This window comes from Penaeus japonicus, unplaced genomic scaffold, assembly GCF_977035675.1.
Source record: "Penaeus japonicus unplaced genomic scaffold, GWHDUDI00000001_assembly GWHDUDI00000008, whole genome shotgun sequence".
Lineage (NCBI taxonomy): Eukaryota > Metazoa > Arthropoda > Malacostraca > Decapoda > Penaeidae > Penaeus > Penaeus japonicus.
In genome coordinates, this window is record NW_028234410.1 from 11726721 (window position 1) to 11736720 (window position 10000).

The following is a 10000-nucleotide window of genomic DNA, read 5'->3' on the forward strand; positions in this document are numbered from 1 at the left end:
AATTCGTGAAATAAAAGTTTTTTTTTTCAGTATCTCTATTTTTTCATATGTGACTTCACGTTCCTGAACCCAATTAAATCGTAAAACATCAACCTGTATCGCCCATTCACGAAATCCATCCCCTTCGAAGGAGAGAAAAAATTAAATCACAAGGTTTATAGCACGACGTATTCACATATCTTAATTGATGAGATAACTGCGCCTATCCTTCAAGACGTGGCCGTGTCCCATCCTTTGCCTCTCGAGTTGTTATGCTGTGAGAGGCGGCCGTCCACCGTAGCTCTTCCCCTTCATTATTTTGGTATTCTTGATTATCAACACGAACTTGATACTTGGATGCAAATACCGGCTCGTAAAACATGATATATATATATACGAGGGTCTTTTATGGCCTCCGCATACTCGGTGGGTTCGAATCGATTTATAAGAGAGCGGATCTGGTGCATGGGCTGTCGTGGACGAACCATATGGCCGGTTCTTCTTGCCATGATGGGAATACTTTGCTTTCTTTCCTGTGTTCTGCGCCGTCTGCCTTTGCTTCGTGCTCTTGGTAGCTGTCCTGGCTTTCTGTTCCTTCCTGTCTCTTGTCTTGTTCGCTTGGAAATCTTTCATTAGTCTCTCTCGCTAGCTCTTTCTCTGTCTGTCTGTCTGTCTCTATCTCTCTTTCTCTCTCTCTCTCTCTCTCTCTCTCTCTCTCTCTCTCTCTCTCTCTCTCTCTCTCTCTCTCTCTCTCTCTCTCTCTCTCTCTCACTCTCTCTATATCTATCTATCTATCTATCTATCTATCTCACTCACTCGCTCGCTTTCTCTCTCTCTCTCTCTCTCTCTCTCTCTCTCTCTCTCTCTCTCTCTCTCTCTCTCTCTCTCTCTCTCTCTCTCTCTCTCTCTCTCTCTCTCTCTCTCTCTCTCTCTCTCTCTCACTCACTCGCTCGGTCACTAACTCATTCATGTCAGACTCTGTCCATCTACATATCTGTCTATGCCCCTTTGGAATATTCCATCTATCTTTCCTTCTATATACTTATTTAACACTCAGTCAGCCTGTCTCCCGCAGGTATGAAATCACTCACCACAGTTATTAAATGTAGAATGGCGTTGCTGGTCTCGTAGCCAAGGGCCATCTTCCAACTCTTTCCATTCGTCATTTTAACATAACAAAATTCTAGCTCTTGTTTTTGCTTTGCACTGTTTAGCGTCTCTTTCTATTTCCTTTTATATCTCTTGGCGGCAAGATAAGAAAATCAAAATCGAGAAAAAAAGTGTAATTGACATAATCAGCATATCTGTTCTGAAGAGCATGCGCAGACCAGCTTCTTGCCATCCTGGTCACGGAGTCTTGCCTTGTTTGTCCAGAAAACGTGTTGGAAATTTTTGATATTAGAAAGGTATCTAATGGCTTCAGGAACACTGTTATTTTCTATTTGTATGCTTGAGTGTTTGTGTGTGTTTGTCTTTCTGTGTGTTCTTGCGTTTGTCTCTTGTCTTTTGTCTTTTGTGTGTGTGTGTGTGTGTGTGTTTGTGTATTGTCTTTCGTGTCTGCGAGCGTGTGTCTTATCTTGTGTGTCTGTGAGCATGCGTGGTTCTCTTTGTGTGTGTGTGTGTGTGTGTGTTTATGTGTGTGTGTGTGTGTTTATGTGTGCATGTTTGTTATGCTTTCATCTCTTTGTGTTTGCGTGTATGTGTGTGTATCAACGTTAATGCATGAAGGTCTCTTGACACAAGGCTCACACACCACAACAAACGGAATCGTCTCCAGCGTCTCATCATTAGGCTTTAATTAGAGGTTCGTCGCCCCATTTTTGCTCCGCCAGATGATCCCGTCGCAACCTTTGCCTCGTAATCATTTGATCTCCGAATACATCAACCTTTTTCCTCTTTTTTTTTTTTCTTTTGGGATCCAAATGTTTTTTGGTTCTCTTTTTTCTCCTTCTTCCTATCTTTTCTTTTCTTTCTGCGGTTGCTTTCAGTCTTGTATTAATTATCTTCAACATACGTTCGGTCTTTGTCATCTGAGATCACTTTACCCATTCTCTCTCTCTCTCTCTCTCTCTCTCTCTCTCTCTCTCTCTCTCTCTCTCTCTCTCTCTCTCTCTCTCTCTCTCTCTCTCTCTCTCTCTCTCTCTCTCTCTCTCTCTCTCTCTCTCTCTCTCTCCGTCTTTCCATCTTCCTTTTCAATCCTCGTTAGTCCTTCTCTTTCACATTTTCCGCCTTTTTCTTCTTCTCCTTCGGTATTTTAAAGTTCCTCTTTCTTCACATCATTTCCCTGCATTTCTCCAGACAATTAATGTGTTATCGTGAGCGTCTTCACGTCTTAAATTTCCTGCGAGAGGTTTTCCTGAGGTGGAGACCTTCCTGGGGTTAGAAAGGTCTATATATACACTCAAAAGGTCATGACTTAGTCGGATGAACTTTACATCCCGTAACAGGAAGGTCGACAAACAAACCTTTTTTTCTTCTCTCTCTTATTTTCATTGAAGGGGGAGGAGGAGGAGGAGGGGAGGGGGTAGAGCCATGAAGCCTCGCGTGACACCGAATCTGATGTCAGGTAAGATGGCACAGTGGGATGGAGATGACGTGACGGCACCTCTCTGTCAGGGACGTCTGCTAAGTGTCAGCCATTCCTTCAGCTTTGGGGAGGCGGTTTGTCACGTGTCAACTTTGAAGAGATCTTCGCCTGCTCATTAAATAACCAGACATTCATTTCTTCTTCGTCTTATTTCTTATTATCATTTTCATCATTTTCTTTTCCTTTTATTGTTACTACTGTCAATACTTGGTCTAAATATCATCATTGACTCAAGTGAAATGCAAAGGAGAAAAAACAAAGAAATAAATGTTTTATTCCGACGAAAGATACACGTTAAATCCGGCATCGATGCGGCATCTGAATCTTCTCAAACACGCCATCTAATTTAGAGCTGATTCAAATCGTGGTTTGCGCGTGCGTGTGTGTGTGTGTGTGTGTGTGTGTGTGTTTGCTTGTGTGTGTGTGTTTGCTTGTGTGTGTAATAGAGTGAGAGGATGAGGGGGAGCGAGTGGGAGAGGGAGTTGGGGAGGGAGAGGAAAAGAGAGAGGGAGAGAGAGGGAGCGGGGGTGGGAGTGGGAGATTGAATAGAGGAGGGAAAGGAAAAGAGAGAGGGAGTGGGGATGGGAGTGGGAGAGGGAGAGGGAGAGGGAGGGGGAGAGGGAGAGGGAGAGGGAGAGGGAGAGGGAGAGGGAGAGGAGAGGGAGAGGGAGAGGGAGAGGGAGAGGGAGAGGGAGAGAGAGAGAGAGAGAGAGAGAGAGAGAGAGAGAGAGAGAGAGAGAGAGAGAGAGAGAGAGAGAGAGAGAGAGAGAGAGAGAGAGAGAGAGAGAGAGAGAGAATACATGTACAAACGCATGTGTACTTGTTTTTTGTGCGTGTTTCTGTGACATGTAACGTGTGCGTATGTACGTGAAAGCCGCAAGTTTTTCTTCAAATGTTCCCCTGGCATTCTTCCATTCGCTCGTTCTTGCTTTCCTTTTCCAGAGGAAGTCTCGTTATTTTCCTCAGGAGAGCCTAGAAAATGTGTGGGCCCGACGTGGGGTCTTCAACCCGAGGCTAATGAAGGCGGGACCATGAAGCTTGAAAGAACAATATCCTGTTTTTATTAAAAGACGCTGCATTGTGCTACCTCGTCTTGAAAGAAGTGAATAAATCTCGTTAGTGCTACTGGAGCCCTTTAAAAAGAATATATCTCCGAGGAGGGTTCTTTTGGAGAATTACATCTTCATAAACTTGGCGAAAGTAAGAAAAGTGAAAAAAAAGAAATGGAGGGTTGGTATGCCTGAATGGGCTTGATTATATTCGTGGAAAATATTTTGGACACGCAGGACGAGGTAGCTGTATTCTGTGCCAGGGATTTTTTTTTTTTTTTCAAAGTTCTCTTTTATGTTTATTATTATACGAGTGTGTGTGTGTGTGTGTGTGTGTGTGTGTGTGTGTGTGTGTGAATGAGTATATGTGTACGTGTATGTTTATGTGTGTTGAATGCGTGTGACCTATTTGACTATCTGCATCTGCTGTGCTATACAGGTTATATGAATGGAAAGAAACTCACAAAAGAAGCGTAAACATGCCACATAAATTCTTCTCTCGTCAGGAAACAAAGAAACGCGAAGAAATACTCGACCGAGGTAACGAAAGGATAATCAGCGCTGTTTGGAATCCGAAGTACTAAAAATGTTTGTCGCCCGCTGACAGCAGAACACAGAGCGAGTGTCCCGCTGTTGTTAAAGGCCTTCTCGCCATACATGTTGCTGGTGTAATGGGACATACTGTAGTTATAGGATTGGAGTCTAGTCATCGTATATTGTGTTGCTGTATCTTCAGTATCTTTTGGTACTCTGCTGTATCTCCCGGAGTCTTGCTGTATCTTTCGGAGTCTTATTTTGACTCGTCGAAGGGTTTTATATCTAAAGTTAAATATTAGACTGTTGCAATATGATCGAGTATCTATTTTGTGTACTTGGTCAACAGTCACGGAAATCTTTAGGTTGAAATGTCTCACTACGGTGTTTTACACATATCAGGTAATTCATAAAAAAAGATGTATATGTATGTTAATGCACAACAAGTAAGACCCAGAAGTGAGTATGACGGCCTCGTGGTGTCGCGTATTCATGACCTCGTAATGACCCGCGTGGCCTCGTTATAGCTCAGGTGCCTGGAGGGTCTCAGAGGACCTGGCCTGCCGAACTCTCTCGCTCCCGCCCGTGTCTGAGTGGCCCGCCCTGCCCCTCCTCCCCCCGCCTCCCCCTCCTACTTCCCCCTAGATCCTTGGCTCTCCTCCCCAGGGCACTCTCAGGCATCCAGCTGTACCTGGAGGCTCATGCGCAGAGGTAGTCATGCGTGGTCTTGATCCCTGCAAAGACTCAGGGGTCAAGCTCCCTCTGCCTCTCCCGGCCTCTTCTTTCTCCCTCTTGGGCTCTCCTTCGCTCTCTCTCTCTCTCTCTCTCTCTCTCTCTCTCTCTCTCTCTCTCTCTCTCTCTCTCTCTCTCTCTCTCTCTCTCTCTCTCTCTCTCTCTCTCTCTCTCTCTCTCTCTCTCTCTCTCTCTCTCTCTCTCTCTCTCTCTCTCTCTATCTATCTCTCTCTCTCTCTCTCTCTCTCTTCCTCTCCCCCCTCTCTCACTCTTTCGCTCTCTCTTTTTCCAGTTTTTCCTCTCCCTTTGTCTACCTTCCTTTGCATCAAGCCCCTCTCCTTCCACGTGCTCATCTCAACAAGGCCTTGATCTCGCAATGTTGCATCACGAGTATTATGCAAATTCCTTGAGCTACATGAGATGCTGGTCTCTAACCTCTCACTCCGGATGGAAGAGAACGCGGCTAAATACTCGAGCTGGATTCCTCTGTGTTTGAGGAGATGCCATTTGTTTACGTTGATGTTCAAGTGAATGCGGCTACCTGCGTGCATTCACACGTATGCACAACCACACGCACACACACACACACACACACACACACACACACACACACACACACACACACACACACACACACACACACACACACACACACACACACATATATATATATATCTATATATAAATAAATGTATATATAAAATATGCAATATATATATATATATATACATAAATATATATATATAAATATATATAAATATAAATATATATATTATCTATATAATGTATTTATGTATAAGTGTGTATATTATGTATAATCTATCTATCCATCTATCTATCTATCTACGATCTATCTATCTATATTATCAATCTATCTATCTATCTATCTATCTATCTACTATCTATCTATCTATCTCTCTTAAATATATATGTATGTATTATAGTGTATGTATATTATGTATATATCTATCTATACATCTATCTATCTTATCTATCTATCTATCTAACCTATATCTACTATCTATCTATCAATCTATCTATCTATCTATCAATCAATCTATCTATCTATCAATAATATAGATGATATAGATTTAGTTATGTATATGTATGTATATGTATGTATATATCTATCTATCCATCTATCTATCTATCTATCTATCTATCTATCTATATCTATCTATCTATCTATCTATCTATCTATCTATCTATCTATCTATCTATCTATCTATCTATCTATCTATCTATATATATATAAAAGTCTGTATGTGTGTGTGCGTGTGTGCATCCCTTCAAACCAAAGAGCAAAACCAAAAGGGCAGCAACAAGCGCCGCCAAAGGACAGAGAGTAAACGCCCACCAGGAAGGATGAACGGAAGGAAGAAGGGGAACTGCCGCGGGAACGGAAACAACAAGGAAGAGGGATTGGCGAGGGGAAACGAGGGGAGAAGAACGCCCTGATTGGTAAATGGAAGGGGAATAGAGGGAGGAAGACCAGGTAGAGGCAGGAGGTTGCTCCCCCTCTCCCCTTCTTCCCCCCTTCTTTACCGGTGTTGTTGTTGTTGGCATTGTTATTGCTGTTGTTATCTTTATTGTTATTAGCGTCTTTTTAATTATCATTGTTAGTGTTATTATCATTATTGTTATTGTTATTGCTATTTTTTTGTTATTGTTATTGTTATTGTTATTGTTATCATTATCATTATTATTATCATCATTATTATTATTATTATTACCATTATTATTATTATTATTATTATTACTATTATTATCATCATCGTCATCATTATTATTATTATTATTATCATTATTATTATTATTATTATTATTATTATTATTATTATTATTATTATCATTATTATCATTATTAATATTATCATGTGTGTGTGTTTGTTCATCTTTTTAATTTTACGAAGTAAATTTTTTTTTTTTTTTTTTTTTTTTTTGCAAAAACTTGTAAACATGTAAACATCTACACCTTGAAACTTGACATACACTTAAATATAGCAAAGATCTCAAAACTCAGATCTTAACCACATACCAAAGCCCTTGGCATCTTGGGACTCACCGATATTAAAATCTACATGTTGGGATATAACTGACATTGGAATCTACATGTTAGACTAGACTATATATTAAAAACTACACCATGTATTAAGATTTAGATGTTAGACTACATCATCTATTAAGATCTACATGTTAAGCTGCACAAGACACTAAGATTTATATATTATGTTACACCAGACATTAAAAGTTATATGTTAGCTACATCATACATCGATATCTACATGTTAGGCTACACTATACATTAGAACCTACGTGTGATGCTACACCATACAAAAAAATCTACATGTTAGGCACACCATACATTACAATCTATATGTTAGGCAAACATACATTAAAATCTGCATGTTAGGCAACCATACATTAAAATCTGCATGTTAGGCAACTATACATTAAAATCTGCTTGTTAGGCACACCATACATTAAAATCTGCATGTTAGGCACACCATACACTAAAATCTGCATGTTAGGCAACCATATATTAAAATCTGCATGTTAGGCACACCATACATTAAAATCTGCATGTTAGGCAACCATACATTAAAATCTGCTTGTTAGGCACACCATACACTAAAATCTGCATGTTAGGCACACCATACATTAAAATCTGCATGTTAGGCACACCATACATTAAAATCTGCATGTTAGGCACACCATACACTAAAATCTACATGTTAGGCACACCATACACTAAAATCTGCATGTTAGGCACACCATACATTACAATCTAGATGTTAGGCAACCATACACTAAAATCTGCATGTTAGGCACACCATACATTACAATCTAGATGTTAGGCAACCATACACTAAAATCTGCATGTTAGGCAACCATACATTAAAATCTGCATGTTAGGCAACTATACATTAAAATCTGCTTGTTAGGCACACCATACACTAAAATCTGCATGTTAGGCAACCATATATTAAAATCTGCATGTTAGGCACACCATACACTAAAATCTGCATGTTAGGCACACCATACATTACAATCTAGATGTTAGGCAACCATACACTAAAATCTGCATGTTAGGCACACCATACATTACAATTTAGATGTTAGGCAACCATACACTAAAATCTGCATGTTAGGCACACCATACATTAAAATCTACATGTTAGCCACACCATACACTAAAATCTGCATGTTAGGCACACCATACACTAAAATCTGCATGTTAGGCACACCATACACTAAAATTTACATGTTAGGCACACCATACACTAAAATCTGCCTGTTAGGCACACCATACATTACAATCTAGATGTTAGGCAACCATACACTAAAATCTGCATGTTAGGCACACCATACATTACAATCTAGATGTTAGGCAACCATACACTAAAATCTACATGTTAGGCACACCATACATTACAATCTAGATGTTAGGCAACCATACACTAAAATCTGCGTGTTAGGCACACCATACATTAAAATCTACATGTTAGGCACACCATACACTAAACTCTGCATGTTAGGCACACCATACATTAAAATCTACATGTTAGCCACACCATACACTAAAATCTGCATGTTAGGCACACCATACACCAAAATCTACATGTTAAGCACACCATACATTAAAATCTACATGTTAGACACGCCATACATTAAAATCTGCATGTTAGGCACACCATACATTAAAATCTACATGTTAGACACACCATACATTAAAATCTGCATGTTAGGCACACCATGCTAAATAACAAACCACAACAAAACAATCAAAACAGTCAAAAACATTAATAAACAAGTTACATATTTAAAAAACAGGAAACAATAAACAACAAAAAGCATACAAAAGGGTGTGGGATGGAACACGCTAAAGCACACCATACACTAAAATCTGCATGTTAGGCACACCATACATTAAAATCTGCATGTTAGGCACACCACACACTAAAATCTGCATGTTAGGCACACCATACATTAAAATCTACATGTTAGGCACACCATACACTAAAATCTACATGTTAGGCACACCATACATTAAAAAATACATGTTAGGCACACCATACATTAAAATCTACATGATAGGCACACCATACATTAAAATCTGCATGTTAGGCACACCATACACCAAAATCTACATGTTAAGCACACCATACATTAAAATCTACATGTTAGACACACCATACATTAAAATCTGCATGTTAGGCACACCATACACCAAAATCTACATGTTAAGCACACCATACATTAAAATCTACATGTTAGACACACCATACATTAAAATCTACATGTTAAGCACACCATACATTAAAATCTACATGTTAGACACACCATACATTAAAATCTGCATGTTAGGCACACCATACATTAAAAGCCAAGACATCCTAACGCTCACCCTATCCACCACCCTTGGAGCGAAGGTGAGAACGAGGGTATAAGGCAGCCAGTCCCTCTCCAAGTGCACCTTGTACCCTAAGTAAGTTATAATTAGATCCAGAAGCCATGCTATACTGTAAGTTATTCATGGTAATGGCAGACGTAGTGAGCCGGTCATGAATACAACTCGACCTCGTTAAGATAGATTTTTGCGAGCTATTCGACGCTAGCTTCTCCTGACCTTTCGTAAGTATCTTTTTTGCAGATTCTAGTCGTCGATAAGCCTGCATCGCGGTCGAGTAAGGGCTTCAAGGTGTTCCTGGTGATCTCGAGTGTCTGTTGAAGTTAGTGTAAATTGGAAATCACAAGGTGGTGTTCCTCGAGCGCCGTATATAGGCAGGAGTCGCGGCAACACATGTGTAGTGGCCAGGGTCTAATATATGTGTTGGGTGTCCAGCCCGTGCACTAAGGGATTGGCTCAGTCGCGCGGAATTCCCAAAACAATAAATTATGTAAAACTTCAACGAGAAAAACTCTAATGAATGCATCTGGAGTCTGTCCCCACTACTCTCTCTCTCTCTCCTGCACTTCTTTCTCTCTCTCCTTCTCTCACATCAACAATTCCTCTCTCACACAACTCCTCTCAACGTATCTCCCCTCTCCCTCCTCCTCTCTTCACCTCCTCTTCTCCTCTCGCTCGCTCTCCTCTCCCTCCTCTCTCTCTCTCTCT